The sequence below is a fragment of the Pristiophorus japonicus genome, chromosome 19 (assembly GCF_044704955.1).
Source record: "Pristiophorus japonicus isolate sPriJap1 chromosome 19, sPriJap1.hap1, whole genome shotgun sequence".
Lineage (NCBI taxonomy): Eukaryota > Metazoa > Chordata > Chondrichthyes > Pristiophoridae > Pristiophorus > Pristiophorus japonicus.
The window spans coordinates 70,362,230-70,373,494 of record NC_091995.1 but is presented as its reverse complement, the minus strand read 5'-3'; the positions used below and the strand labels follow the sequence as shown (position 1 = coordinate 70,373,494).

Here is an 11,265-nt window from a genome sequence, read left to right as displayed (position 1 = left end):
CAAATCTCTGGACAGTGGAGAAAAGGATGTTCCTAACGTGGCCCAAACGGATGGTCCGTGGGACCACCATTGCGACCACTACCGGTAACTGCTGAAGTGTGGCAGGCTGCACTCCTGCAAGAATAGCAGGTCTGCCTTGACCTTGGCGAAATACCCCAAGGTGGAAACACATCACCTTAATGCTACGCACGTTAATGGATTCAATCTTTAAACCCATTTTTAAATTGGTGGTTACAGTCCAAACATTACATTTGGAACACGCAGTCCTTTGGCCCTGTGGCCTGTTCCCGTATACATAGGTTAACTTTAAACTCTTCTACTGCACCTTGGCTGAGATATGGGTTGTCCTCTGCCGCGGGGATGATTCGACCAGGGGACGCCAGCAGTGTGGACGGGGATCCTCCATGTCAACTGGGCTGCCCTCGCCTGGTGTTGGTTGTTCCTTGTGTACATCCCCCGTGGTGTCGTCGCTCACAGCGTTCTGGAGTTAGGGTGCATCTGTCGCTTCGTCGCTCCCGGAGATCCGGAGCGGGGGTACATCGGTGACATCACTGCTCCCGGGGTCCTGGAGCTGGACTGCCTCGCCCTTCGTCATCGAAAGAGCTGCAGCCACTGCTGTCCGTTGTGGATGGTAGCCGTCTTTTGCCTCTCGTTTCTGCAGGAGGCCTCTTTTCCTTTGACTTGTGGGCCGTCTTCTTCTTGATTTTTTTTTTTGGTTCATTCTTGTCAGATCAACTCCAGCGCCAAAGATCACTTTGCGCTACTATATTTGATCTTAGCCAAAAGGCCGAGAGGGGAAGCTGCACCGTTCCTGGAAACACTGCAATACCAGGTCGATGCGTGGAGTGGACGGAGCAAGCCCCTGTTCCATCTCCCTGTTCCAAAAATCAATTTAATATTTGGTCCCCAGATAGGGGACGTATCAGATATTAAACTGATAAGAACAGATACTACACTTGATCTTAGCCAAAAGGCAAGAAGCCTTCTTCTTGGTGACACGCTGCCATTCCTGTTCCTCTTCTGTTTCTGCTCCCTCCTCTTCCATGGACTCGGTGTCTCGGGGGGGAGTTTCACTGCTGGGTGTTAGTGTCTGGCGGCTTGCCGTGGTAGACTTCCTTTCCTCCTCTCGGTCAGTGTCGACTAGGGCGGTGGTTTGTTCGCACGGTGTGTTGGTGGGGAGGGAGGTGTAGGTCTCCTCTGGGGCGTTGCACTCCTCAGCTCCCTCCTCACATGTCACCATGTTCTTTGCTGTCTGCACATAGCTGAAATTGCGCTTGGGGCAGGCCTTGTACAGATGTCCAGCCTGACCACAGAGGTTGCACCACTTGTTCTCTTTACAGTCCTTCGTCTGGTGGCCCTCGTTCTTGCAGTTTCGGCAGATGACAGTCTTGCAGCTTGCCGCCACATGGCCTGCCTTCCCGCAGGTGCGGCACACGTTGGGTTGGCCAGCGTACACCATGTAGCCCCGACTTCCTCCGATGGTGAAGCTGGAGGGGGGGTGCAGGATGGTTCCGCTGGCGTCCACCTTCATGGTGACCTGGATCTGGCGCTTGCTGGTCCATATCCCGTGGAAATCCTTCAGGTCGATGCTGTTTCCTGCCCCATCGACATACCTGGCGAGGAAAGTCAGCACATCAATGACGGGGATGTGGGGGTTGTACATTTGCACTGTGATAGTGCATCTTCTCTGTGACGGGAGGGTGAACAGTGGCTCCCAAGTTAGCGCTGAGCGCAGCGGTTCACTCGCCTCCTTCAAACCCTTCAGGAACTTTAGGCAGAGGGCGACGTTTCTGAAGGTCACATCAAAGTAACCTTCCCTTAACAAATCCGTGCTGACTGTCCTTGATTAATCCGTGTCTTTCCAAATGAAGGTTTATCCAGTCCTTCAGAATTCTTTCCAATAATTTTCCCACCACCGAGGTTAGGCTGACTGGCCTGTACTTACTCGGTCTATCCCTTTCTCCCTTCTTAAACAAAGGTACCACATTAGCAGTCCTCCAGTCCTCCAGCACCATACCTGCAGCCAGAGAGGACGGGAAAATGATGGTCAGAACCACTTACAATATGTGAAAATTACCGTTTTCGCTGCGTACTGATTTTAGGCCGAACTTTCAGCCTTTGGGGTCTGTGCGGGCGCACTGCAAAGGGAAGCATTGCACAGTTATTGGCAGCGCAAAACGCGAGTTTTGCCAACTTTAGTGTGGGGCCGGTTGCACTGCAAGAGTGGCCTTGGGAGGAGGGGGAAAAAAATTCAAAAAACATTCCGAAAAAGATTACCAAAACCCTTATCTGACCCATCACTGCAAAAAAATAAAAAAATAAAAACTTGAACGTACCTTTTTTGCAGGTTTTCTAACTTACCGCTGGTGGCAGGGCTGCAAACCAGTCCCACCCACCCTTTCCCTCAACCACTGTCTGTCCCACCTGTGACAGGGACTGTGGCTCTCGTATTGGACTGTTCAGCCACCGAAGGACTCATTTTTAGAGTGGAAGCAAGTCTTCCCTTTCTCAGAGAGCTGTGGAAGCTGGGACATTGAATAAATTTAAGACAGAAATGGACAGTTTCTTAAATGATAAGGGGATAAAGGGTTATGGGGAGCGGGCGGGGAAGTGGAGCTGAGTCCATGATCGGATCAGCTATGATCGTATTAAATGGCGGAGCAGGCTCGAGGGGCTGTATGGCCTACTCCTGCTCCTATTTCTTATGTTCTTATGTATGTTCCTCAATTCCGAGGGACTGCTTATGATGATGAGCAACGGATTTGACCTGTCGGTGTTCTGGGCGCGGCGTACGGTTCGGGAGAGTGCCGAAACTCGGAGTGCCCAGCGGCACGTCCCATCGGCGCCGCAAACAACGAGCCGACGATCCTGCCCCAGGCTTTGCGGCTGTGTTTTTACCGCGGAGGGTCAAATCGCGGCGAAAACCCGGTCGCAAACCTCTCGAACATCCAGCCCCATATCTCAGTCCTAAATAGCCGATCCCTTATTCTGAGAAATGTGACCCTTTTCTAGACCCCCCAGCCAGAGGAAACATCCTCCCTGCATCTACCCTGTCGAGCCCTGTAAGAATGTTGCATGTTTCAATGAGGTCACCTCTCATTCTTCAAAAATCTAGAGAATATAGGCCTAGTCAATGTCTCCTCATAGGACAATCCCCTCATCCCAGGAATCAGACTGGTGAACCTTCGCTGCAGTCCCTCTATGGCAAGTATATATTTCCTTAGGTAAGGAGACCAAAACTGTACACAATATTCCAGGTGTGGTCTCACCTGGAATATTGTGTTCAGTTTTGGTCTCCTAATCTGAGGAAGAACATTCTTGCCATTGAGGGAGTGCAGCGAAGATTCACCAGACTGAATCTCGGGATGGCAGGACTGACATATGAGGAGAGACTGGATCAACTGGGTCTGTATTCACTGGAGTTTAGAAGAATGAGAGGGGATCTCATAGAAACATATAAAATTCTGACGGGTTTAGACAGGTTCGTTGCAGGAAGAATGTTCCCGATGTTGGGGAAGTCCAGAACCAGGGGTCACAGTCTAAGGATAAGGGGTAAGCCATTTAGGACCGAGATGGGGAGAAACTTCTTCACTCAGAGAATTGTGAACCTGTGGAATTCTCTACCACAGAGAGTTGTTGAGGCCAGTTCGTTAGATATATTCAAAAGGGAGTTAGATGTGGCCCTTATGGCTAAAGGGATCAAGGTATGGAGAGAAAGCAGGAATGGGGTACTGAGGGAATGATCAGCCATGGTCATATTGAATGGTGGTACAGGCTCGAAGGGCCGAATGGCCTACTCCTGCACCTATTTTCTATGTTTCTGTTTCACTTCGCCTGTCTATAATCCCCTTGAAGTCTCTTTGGATCCTCCTCACAACTTACATTCCAACCTAGCTTTGTATCATCAGCATCGAGGGTCTCATAGGCAGCGCTCCAGCTTTGTACAGGGGGTCAACACTGCAAGAGCGGCCCTCTGCCCACAGGGGGCCAGGAGCCCCTCCAGACAGGACAATGTGGGGGAACATCACCGAGTCCATCACTGCCAGCAGTGTGGCCCCCCACCACCCTGGCTCCAGTGCCCAAAGGAGCTTCATGTACTCAGACCACTGGTCAAGGTCAGTGAATGCATCTACAAAATCCAACTGCACCACTAGCCTCAGACACTGCTCAATGCTCAACCACCAAGCACTCACCTACAACTATCTGCACCAATCACGAGGCACATCTCCCATTCCTAGCCTCACCCGCCCCCTTGGAGGAGACGGTGCAGGTCATTCTTGGCAGAGGCATGGCTGAGCCCTTGGCCAGTGGCAGGGCTGAGAGGAGGCGGGGCTGAGAGGAGGCGGGGATGAGAGGACACGAGATTCTAGCATCCTTGTACTTTATTCTCCTTCTGGTGGGGCTCACGTAGGTGTTTGCAGAAAAGCCTGCCTATCCCCTGACCAGCAAATCCCCTGTGATTTGCTGATCATTTGGCTGGGGCCGTTAGAGGGAGCAGTGTGCGGCGGCAGTGTGTGCGGCTGCAGTGCGGGCAGATGCAGCAGGAGCGGCGAGGTCGGGGTGAAGGAGCGGCAAGAGGGATGTGATCGGGGCTCAGGAGAGGCATGAGTTCGGGGCCCAGAAGAGGTGAGGGCCCAGGGGCAGCACGGGCCCAGCCCACACTGCGATATGTGCGCGCACTAGGTCCGTGCAGCAGTGCTGGTCTCCAGTCATCCTGGTTAATCCTTGCCACTGGGCCAAGACTGAGCTCTGTCAAGCCCGTGTGGTGGCACGTTAAAAGAATCCACACACCGGCATCTTCCACCCTTCAGGATGTAGTTCAGGATCCGGAATATTAGGTCCTTCATTGAAACACCTGTGAACTCATTCCATTTCGGCGTGGAAGCAAGTCATCCTCGCTTCGAGGGACTGCCTACGATGATGATGATGCTACAGATTGCTGTGTCCCCACAGACCATTGATGTGATGTAGACTGCTTTCCCCCGAGGTTTCATGAGCCTCACTAGTATCCAGCACTTGGAAACATATCACCGTTTCTTCATCGTCACTGACTGAAAATCCTGGAACTCCCTCCCGAACAGCGCTGTGGGAGCATCTTCATCATCATCATCATCACAGGCAGTCCCTCGAGTCGAGGATGACTTGCTTCCACGTCAGAAAGTTCTCAGGTGTTTCAATGAAGGACCTAATATTCCCGGTCCTGGACTACATCTTGAAGGGTGGAAGATTTTTTTAACGTGGGGTGAACGTTGCACACCAGCCACCACACGGGCTTGACAGAGCTGGGTCTTGGTCCAGTGGCAAGGGTTAACCAGGACGACTGGAGACCAGCTCTGCTGCACGGACCTAGTGCGCACACATATCGCACAGTGTGGGCTGGGCCCGTGCTGCCCCTGGGCCCTCGCCTCTTCTGGGCCCCGAACTCTCGCCTCTCCCGGGCCCCGATCACATCCCTCTACAATCTCTCGCCGCTCCTTCGCCCCGACCTCGCCGCTCCTGCTGTACCTGCCCACGCTCCAATCACCGACCTGGACCTTGGCGACGTCTCTTCTCACTACCGTTGCTGTCCTGCTCCAGCACGTGCTACTCCCTGGAGTGGTAGGCCGCCAGGCTGCCACGAGGCCGGTGCCTTGGATGGTGCTCGCAGGCCGGGGGCCGCTCAGCAGCACCTTCACCACACGGACTGCAGCGGTTCAAGAAGGCCCATCACCATTTTCTCAAGGGCAAGTCGGGCGGGCAATAACTGCTGGCCTAGCCTGCTCCACCAACATCCCCAGAATGAATAAAGAACAGAATCACATTTTGAAGCTAAGTGAGGAGTGAAAGCTGACAGGTCTGAGCAATGGGGAACCGAGCAGGGCGGCAATGTTCAGTCTCCCAACAGGGCTGGCCAACTGTGGGAGGCGGCACACGACCAGCAGACCCGCCCCACACGGCTTCACCAATCACATGGCTCGGTTAGAGTTGAGTGGCAATAGGAGCAACCAATAAACAAAATGGAAAGGCGGGGCAATAATGTGATTGCCATTTCGTTGAGCCAATTGCTGAACTTTGAGGTCTGCAATGCTGGGATGCAGAGAAACCCGCTGCCCAATTGGCGAACGGCTGGAGATATGCAAATAAGAAAACAAATTAAACGTGCAGCTGGAAAAAGAAAGGAGAGAAATGTCCTTATTCATTTTGTGCTCCTATAAACATGCAGGGAAGACCCGAGTGACAGACAACATTTCATATCAACACGTTAAGTCCCATGATCAGTACGTAGTCGGTTTGATGTAAAAGAGGCGCGGTCTGAGTGACCTGAGCGGGAGCTGAATTTTTTTTCCGAAGAACCTCCTCTGCAAGAAATATTAATTTTTGGAGCGGGAGATGGTCGGGGCTCCCTCTGCTCTACGTGGTGGGGGGAGACCAAGGTTTGGTTTCCCTACTCCATCTCCCTTCCCTTCTGGGAAAAATGCAAACTGAAAGAAGAAATAATCAGAGCGTACGCTGTTGTGTTTTGTGAGCAGCTCTCGTCTCCGTTGCGGTAAACCAGAGTCTTTGTCCCACTTATGACAGAAACTGTATTTCCGTATTTCACTGTACAGTCACTGATCATTACATGCAGCACTATACAGATGAAAGCAGTGCAGGGAACTGATAAGAGGAGTTTTACATGACTTTTCAGATACAGTCCAGAAATTATATTATACATGGCATAACACAAGTGAAATCAACACATGCGACTCTGTTTACACACACATTACAATTGCATGTTCACTTTGAACATTTCCTACGTCATACAGCCTGAGGGGGGTTTATTACCGGTCCCAGCCCCTCGGTGTACAAAGGGCCTTAAACCGTGGGCCTTCCCCATCGTACAATCTAGGATACATTGTGGTACGTTCATCAAGTTACATTACATGTGTCACCATACAGTTACATTTCTTTCCAACTTGCATTATATATGGCACTACATAGGTTTTTTTTTATTTCAAAATATTTTTTTAAATTTCAAAATATACTTTATTCATAAAAAAATCTGTACAGTACATTCAAAGACATTTCAATACCTTTAGCTGCGATCAGCAATCCCATACACTACATTTGGGTGCTGACAGCAGTTCCGTTCGATACATTTCCTTGCTTTTCAGTTTAAGTACAATTTGCTACAATACGGGATACATTGTAGTACATTCAACAAATTACATTATTTGTGTCACTATACAGTACACGGATTGGGTGACGGTACATTTACATCTTGGTGCTTGTGTGAAAGCTCTTGCATTGTACATGGCACGACATTGGTGTTTACAGATCATGGTGCTCCATGTATACAAAATAAAATTACAAGTACAGCCCGAGGGGAGTTTTGTACTGATTCCTGCCCCCGGGTTTACCATGGCAGAAGGGCTTTAAACTGTGGCCCTCAGCACGTAATCCTGGATCTTGGATTGTGCCAGTCTTTTCCACGAAGGACAGGTGGACAGGCATGGTTCAGCTGGTGGGGCCGTTTTGTGGCAGCGTGACCAGACCCATCCTTTGCAACACCGGGGACAGGTAGAACCTCAGCACATAGTGACACTTGGTGTTTATGTACTGAGGGGCTGTGCACAGCTTGATGCAGCTGCACACAAAGGTGGCCATCAGGATGAGGGCCACGTTCAGAACATCCTTTCCTCCACTGTCCAGAGATTTGTACATTGTGTGTCTGTGGAGACTGCACCAATCTTTAGTGCGTCCCTCAGCACGTACTCCTGGACCTTGGATTGCACCAGTCTGCAACACTCGGCCGTGGACATCTCCTTGCTCTGGAAGACCAGCAAATTTCGGGAAGACCAAAGTGCGTCTTTCACCGAGTGATGGCCCTCCAGCAGCAGGTGATGTCTGTCTCGGTGTGCTAATCCCACCTTCCAGCACTTGGCCGTAGCCCTGTAGGTTACAGCTCTTCGGGTGCACATCCAAGTCCCTTTTGAATGTGATGAAGATTTTTGCCTCCCACCACCCTTTCAGGCAGTGAGTTCCAGACCCCCCACCAGTCTCTGGGTGAAGAAATGTCTCCTCATCTCCCTCTGATCCTTCTACCGACGACTTTAAATCATCATCATAGGCAGTCCCTCGGAGTGGAGGATGACTTACTTACACATTAAAAGTGAGTTCCCAGATGACTGATAAGTCCGATGTGGGAACTACAGTCTGTGTTACAGGTTGGACAGGCGGTGGTTGAAAGGACATTGGTTGAAGCGCTTGGGTTGTCATGCGCTCCTCCCGCTGTTCCCGCTTGGTCCCCCGCTAGCTCCCGGCGAAGAGAGCTGAGCTATTCAGCGCCTTCACGGATTATTCTCCTCCACTTTGAACGATGTTGTGCCAGGGATTCCCAGGTGTCGGTGGGAATGTTGAACTTCTAGGAGGCCTTGAGGGTGTCCTTGAAGCCTTGACTCGGTCCACCTGGGGCTTGCTTGCCGTGTCGGAGCTCCGAGTAGAGCACTTGCTTTGGGAATCTCATATCCGTCATTTAAGTTTCCTAATTTCACTCTTGAAAGATCGGGCTCTAATTTTTAGAGTATGCACCTTAGTCGTAGAATCCACAAGCAGCAGAAATAGTTTCTCTCTGTCTGTTCCCCTTAATATCTTGAAAAATTCAATCAGATCACTTCTTAACCTTCTAAATTCTGGGGAATATAATCCTAATTTGTGTAATCTCTGCTCATAACTTAACTCTTGATTGTTCTGGTAAACTTACGGTGCAGTCCTTCCAAGACCAATATATCCTTCCTAGAGGGAGGTGGCCAGAACTGCTCACAGTATTTCAGGTGTGGTCTCACCAGAGTTTCCTCTGGCTCCAGATTAATTTCTCTCTGTTGGATTGATGTGGAATTGGAAACTTGTCGGCAAAGGAGGGTGAGGGCACCTGTTGGAAGAGCCTGGAACTGCAACACATCGGCACTGCTGCGAAGTTCGCTGCAATTTCGTCGGAAAAAATAAATATTTTCCTTATTTTACTGACAAAACTATTATTTTAAAAAATCCATATCTTCAGGAAACAGTCAATTTACAATCACCTATTGTGGAGTAAAGATGAGAGGCATTTAATCAGGAAATATCTGCTTGGAGCAGGTGAATTGCTGAATTGAAAAAGCTCAGATTGATTTAAACCCCCGATTGATTAAAATGCAAAACTCAATAATTCAGATGGAATAAAAAGCTAGTATCAATAATGGTGACCATGAAACTATCGGATTGTCGCAAAAACCCCAAAACAAAATGCAAAAATACAACAGCCCAGGGTGGGATTGATAGAATCCCGACCCTTCGGCCAATGGGAACAGTCTCTCTCCTCTGTCCAGATCCCTGATGATTTTGAACACCTCCATCAAATCTCCTCTCACTCTGCTGCAAGGAGAACAACCCCAGCTTCTCCAGTCTATCCACGTAACTGAAGTCCCTCGTCCCTGGAACCATTCTCGTAAATCTTTTCTGCGCCCTCTCTAAGTCCTTCACATCCTTCCGAAAGTGCGATGCCAAGAATTGGACACAGTGCTCCAGTTCGTGAAATAATGTTTTATGAAGATTAATCATTACTTCTTTGCTTTTGTGCTCTGTGGGGCTGATTTTGATGAACTTACTGCCCACTGCCGCTGACATTGCTCTGCTCGGACCGCCCAGTGCCACTTTCGACGTGGCCTGGAGCGGGGGAGGGGAGAGCCGCCGGGAAGCCCCCGCCGATGTCAGCGGATCACCGGGGCATGTAAGTGGACTCCCGCCCGCCGAGGTGCCTGATTGGTGCGGGTGACCGTCGGGGCTAGGACGGCGGTGGACCGGTGCGTAGGCTGCTCTGTCCTCAATGGTAAGTGTCAAGATCCTGTAAAAAAGGTAAGTGGGAATGGTTTAAAATTATTTCTTTACAGGGACTTGCCTGGATGGGGTCCGCTGAAGGTCCTCAGATGGCTTTTTTTGTTGATGCTGGTTTTTATTTTGACCTCTTCGACCCTCTGTGGGCCCGACTTCATCCTCGGCGGCACTTGGGCGGCAAGTGCCTCTGCCGCCGAGAATAAGACCTCCCGCCTACGTCATTGATTTGTTGCCCGTCGACCTTCGAGCGACCTCGGCGATGAAAACCTTGCCGAAAGTACCGTCCGGTACCTCGGCGGCCATCGGCGGCACTTTGGGCAGCACTTGGGCGAGCTGAGACCTTGGCCAAATTCGGCCCCTCTGCCTCTATTTATGAAGCCCAGGATCCTGTATGGTTTATGACCGCTTAGTACTTAAGGATGTTGGTTCCAACATTCCATTGACTCTGGATCAGTTCCTATGGAGTGGAGGGTAGCCAATGTAACCCCACTTTTTAAAAAAGGAGGGAGAGAGATAACAGGGAATTATAGACCGGTCAGCCTGACATCGGTAGTGGGTAAAATGATGGAATCAATTATTAAGGATGTCATAGCAGCACATTTGGAAAGAGGTGACATGATTGGTCCAAGTCAACATGGATTTGGGAAAGGGAAATCATGCTTGACAAATCTTCTGGAAGTTTTTGAGGATGTTTCCAGTAGAGTGGACAAGGGAGAACCAGTTGATGTGGTATATTTGGACTTTCAGAAAGGATTTCGACAAGGTCCCACACAAGAGATTGATGTGCAAAGTTAAAGCACTTGGGATTGGGGGTAGTGTGCTGACGTGGATTGAGAACTGGTTGTCAGACAAGAAGCAAAGAGTAGGAGTAAATGGGGACTTTTCAGAATGGCAGGCAGTGACTAGTGGGGTACCGCAAGGTTCTGTGCTGGGGCCCCAGCTGTTTACACTGTACATTAATGATTTAGACGAGGGGATTAAATGTAGTATTTCCAAATTTGCGGATGACACTAAGTTGGGTGGCAGTGTGAGCTGCGAGGAGGATGCTATGAAGCTGCAGAGCGACTTGGATAGGTTAGGTGAGTGGGCAAATGCATGGCAGATGAAGTATAATGTGGATAAATGTGAGGTTATCCACTTTGGTGGTAAAAACAGAGAGACAGAGTATTATCTGAATGGTGACAGATTAGGAAAAGGGGAGGTGCAACGAGACCTGGGTGTCATGGTACATCAGTCATTGAAGGTTGGCATGCAGGTACAGCAGGCGGTTAAGAAAGCAAATGGCATGTTGGCCTTCATAGCAAGGGGATTTGAGTACGGGGGCAGGGAGGTGTTGCTACAGTTGTACAGGGCCTTGATGAGGCCACACCTGGAATATTGTGTACAGTTTTGGTCTCCTAATCTGAGGAAGGACATTCTTGCTATTGAGGGAGT

At 50.1% G+C, this 11,265-nt stretch overlaps 1 non-coding gene across 1 annotated transcript; it reads right to left on the bottom strand.

The window, feature by feature from the left end:
- Positions 1-795: 795 nt before the first annotated feature.
- LOC139230758 (U2 spliceosomal RNA) lies at positions 796-985 on the bottom strand. The gene has a single exon (XR_011587988.1). It is a non-coding gene; the product is annotated as a U2 spliceosomal RNA (small nuclear RNA).
- Between the last annotated feature and the right edge of the window lie 10,280 nt (positions 986-11,265).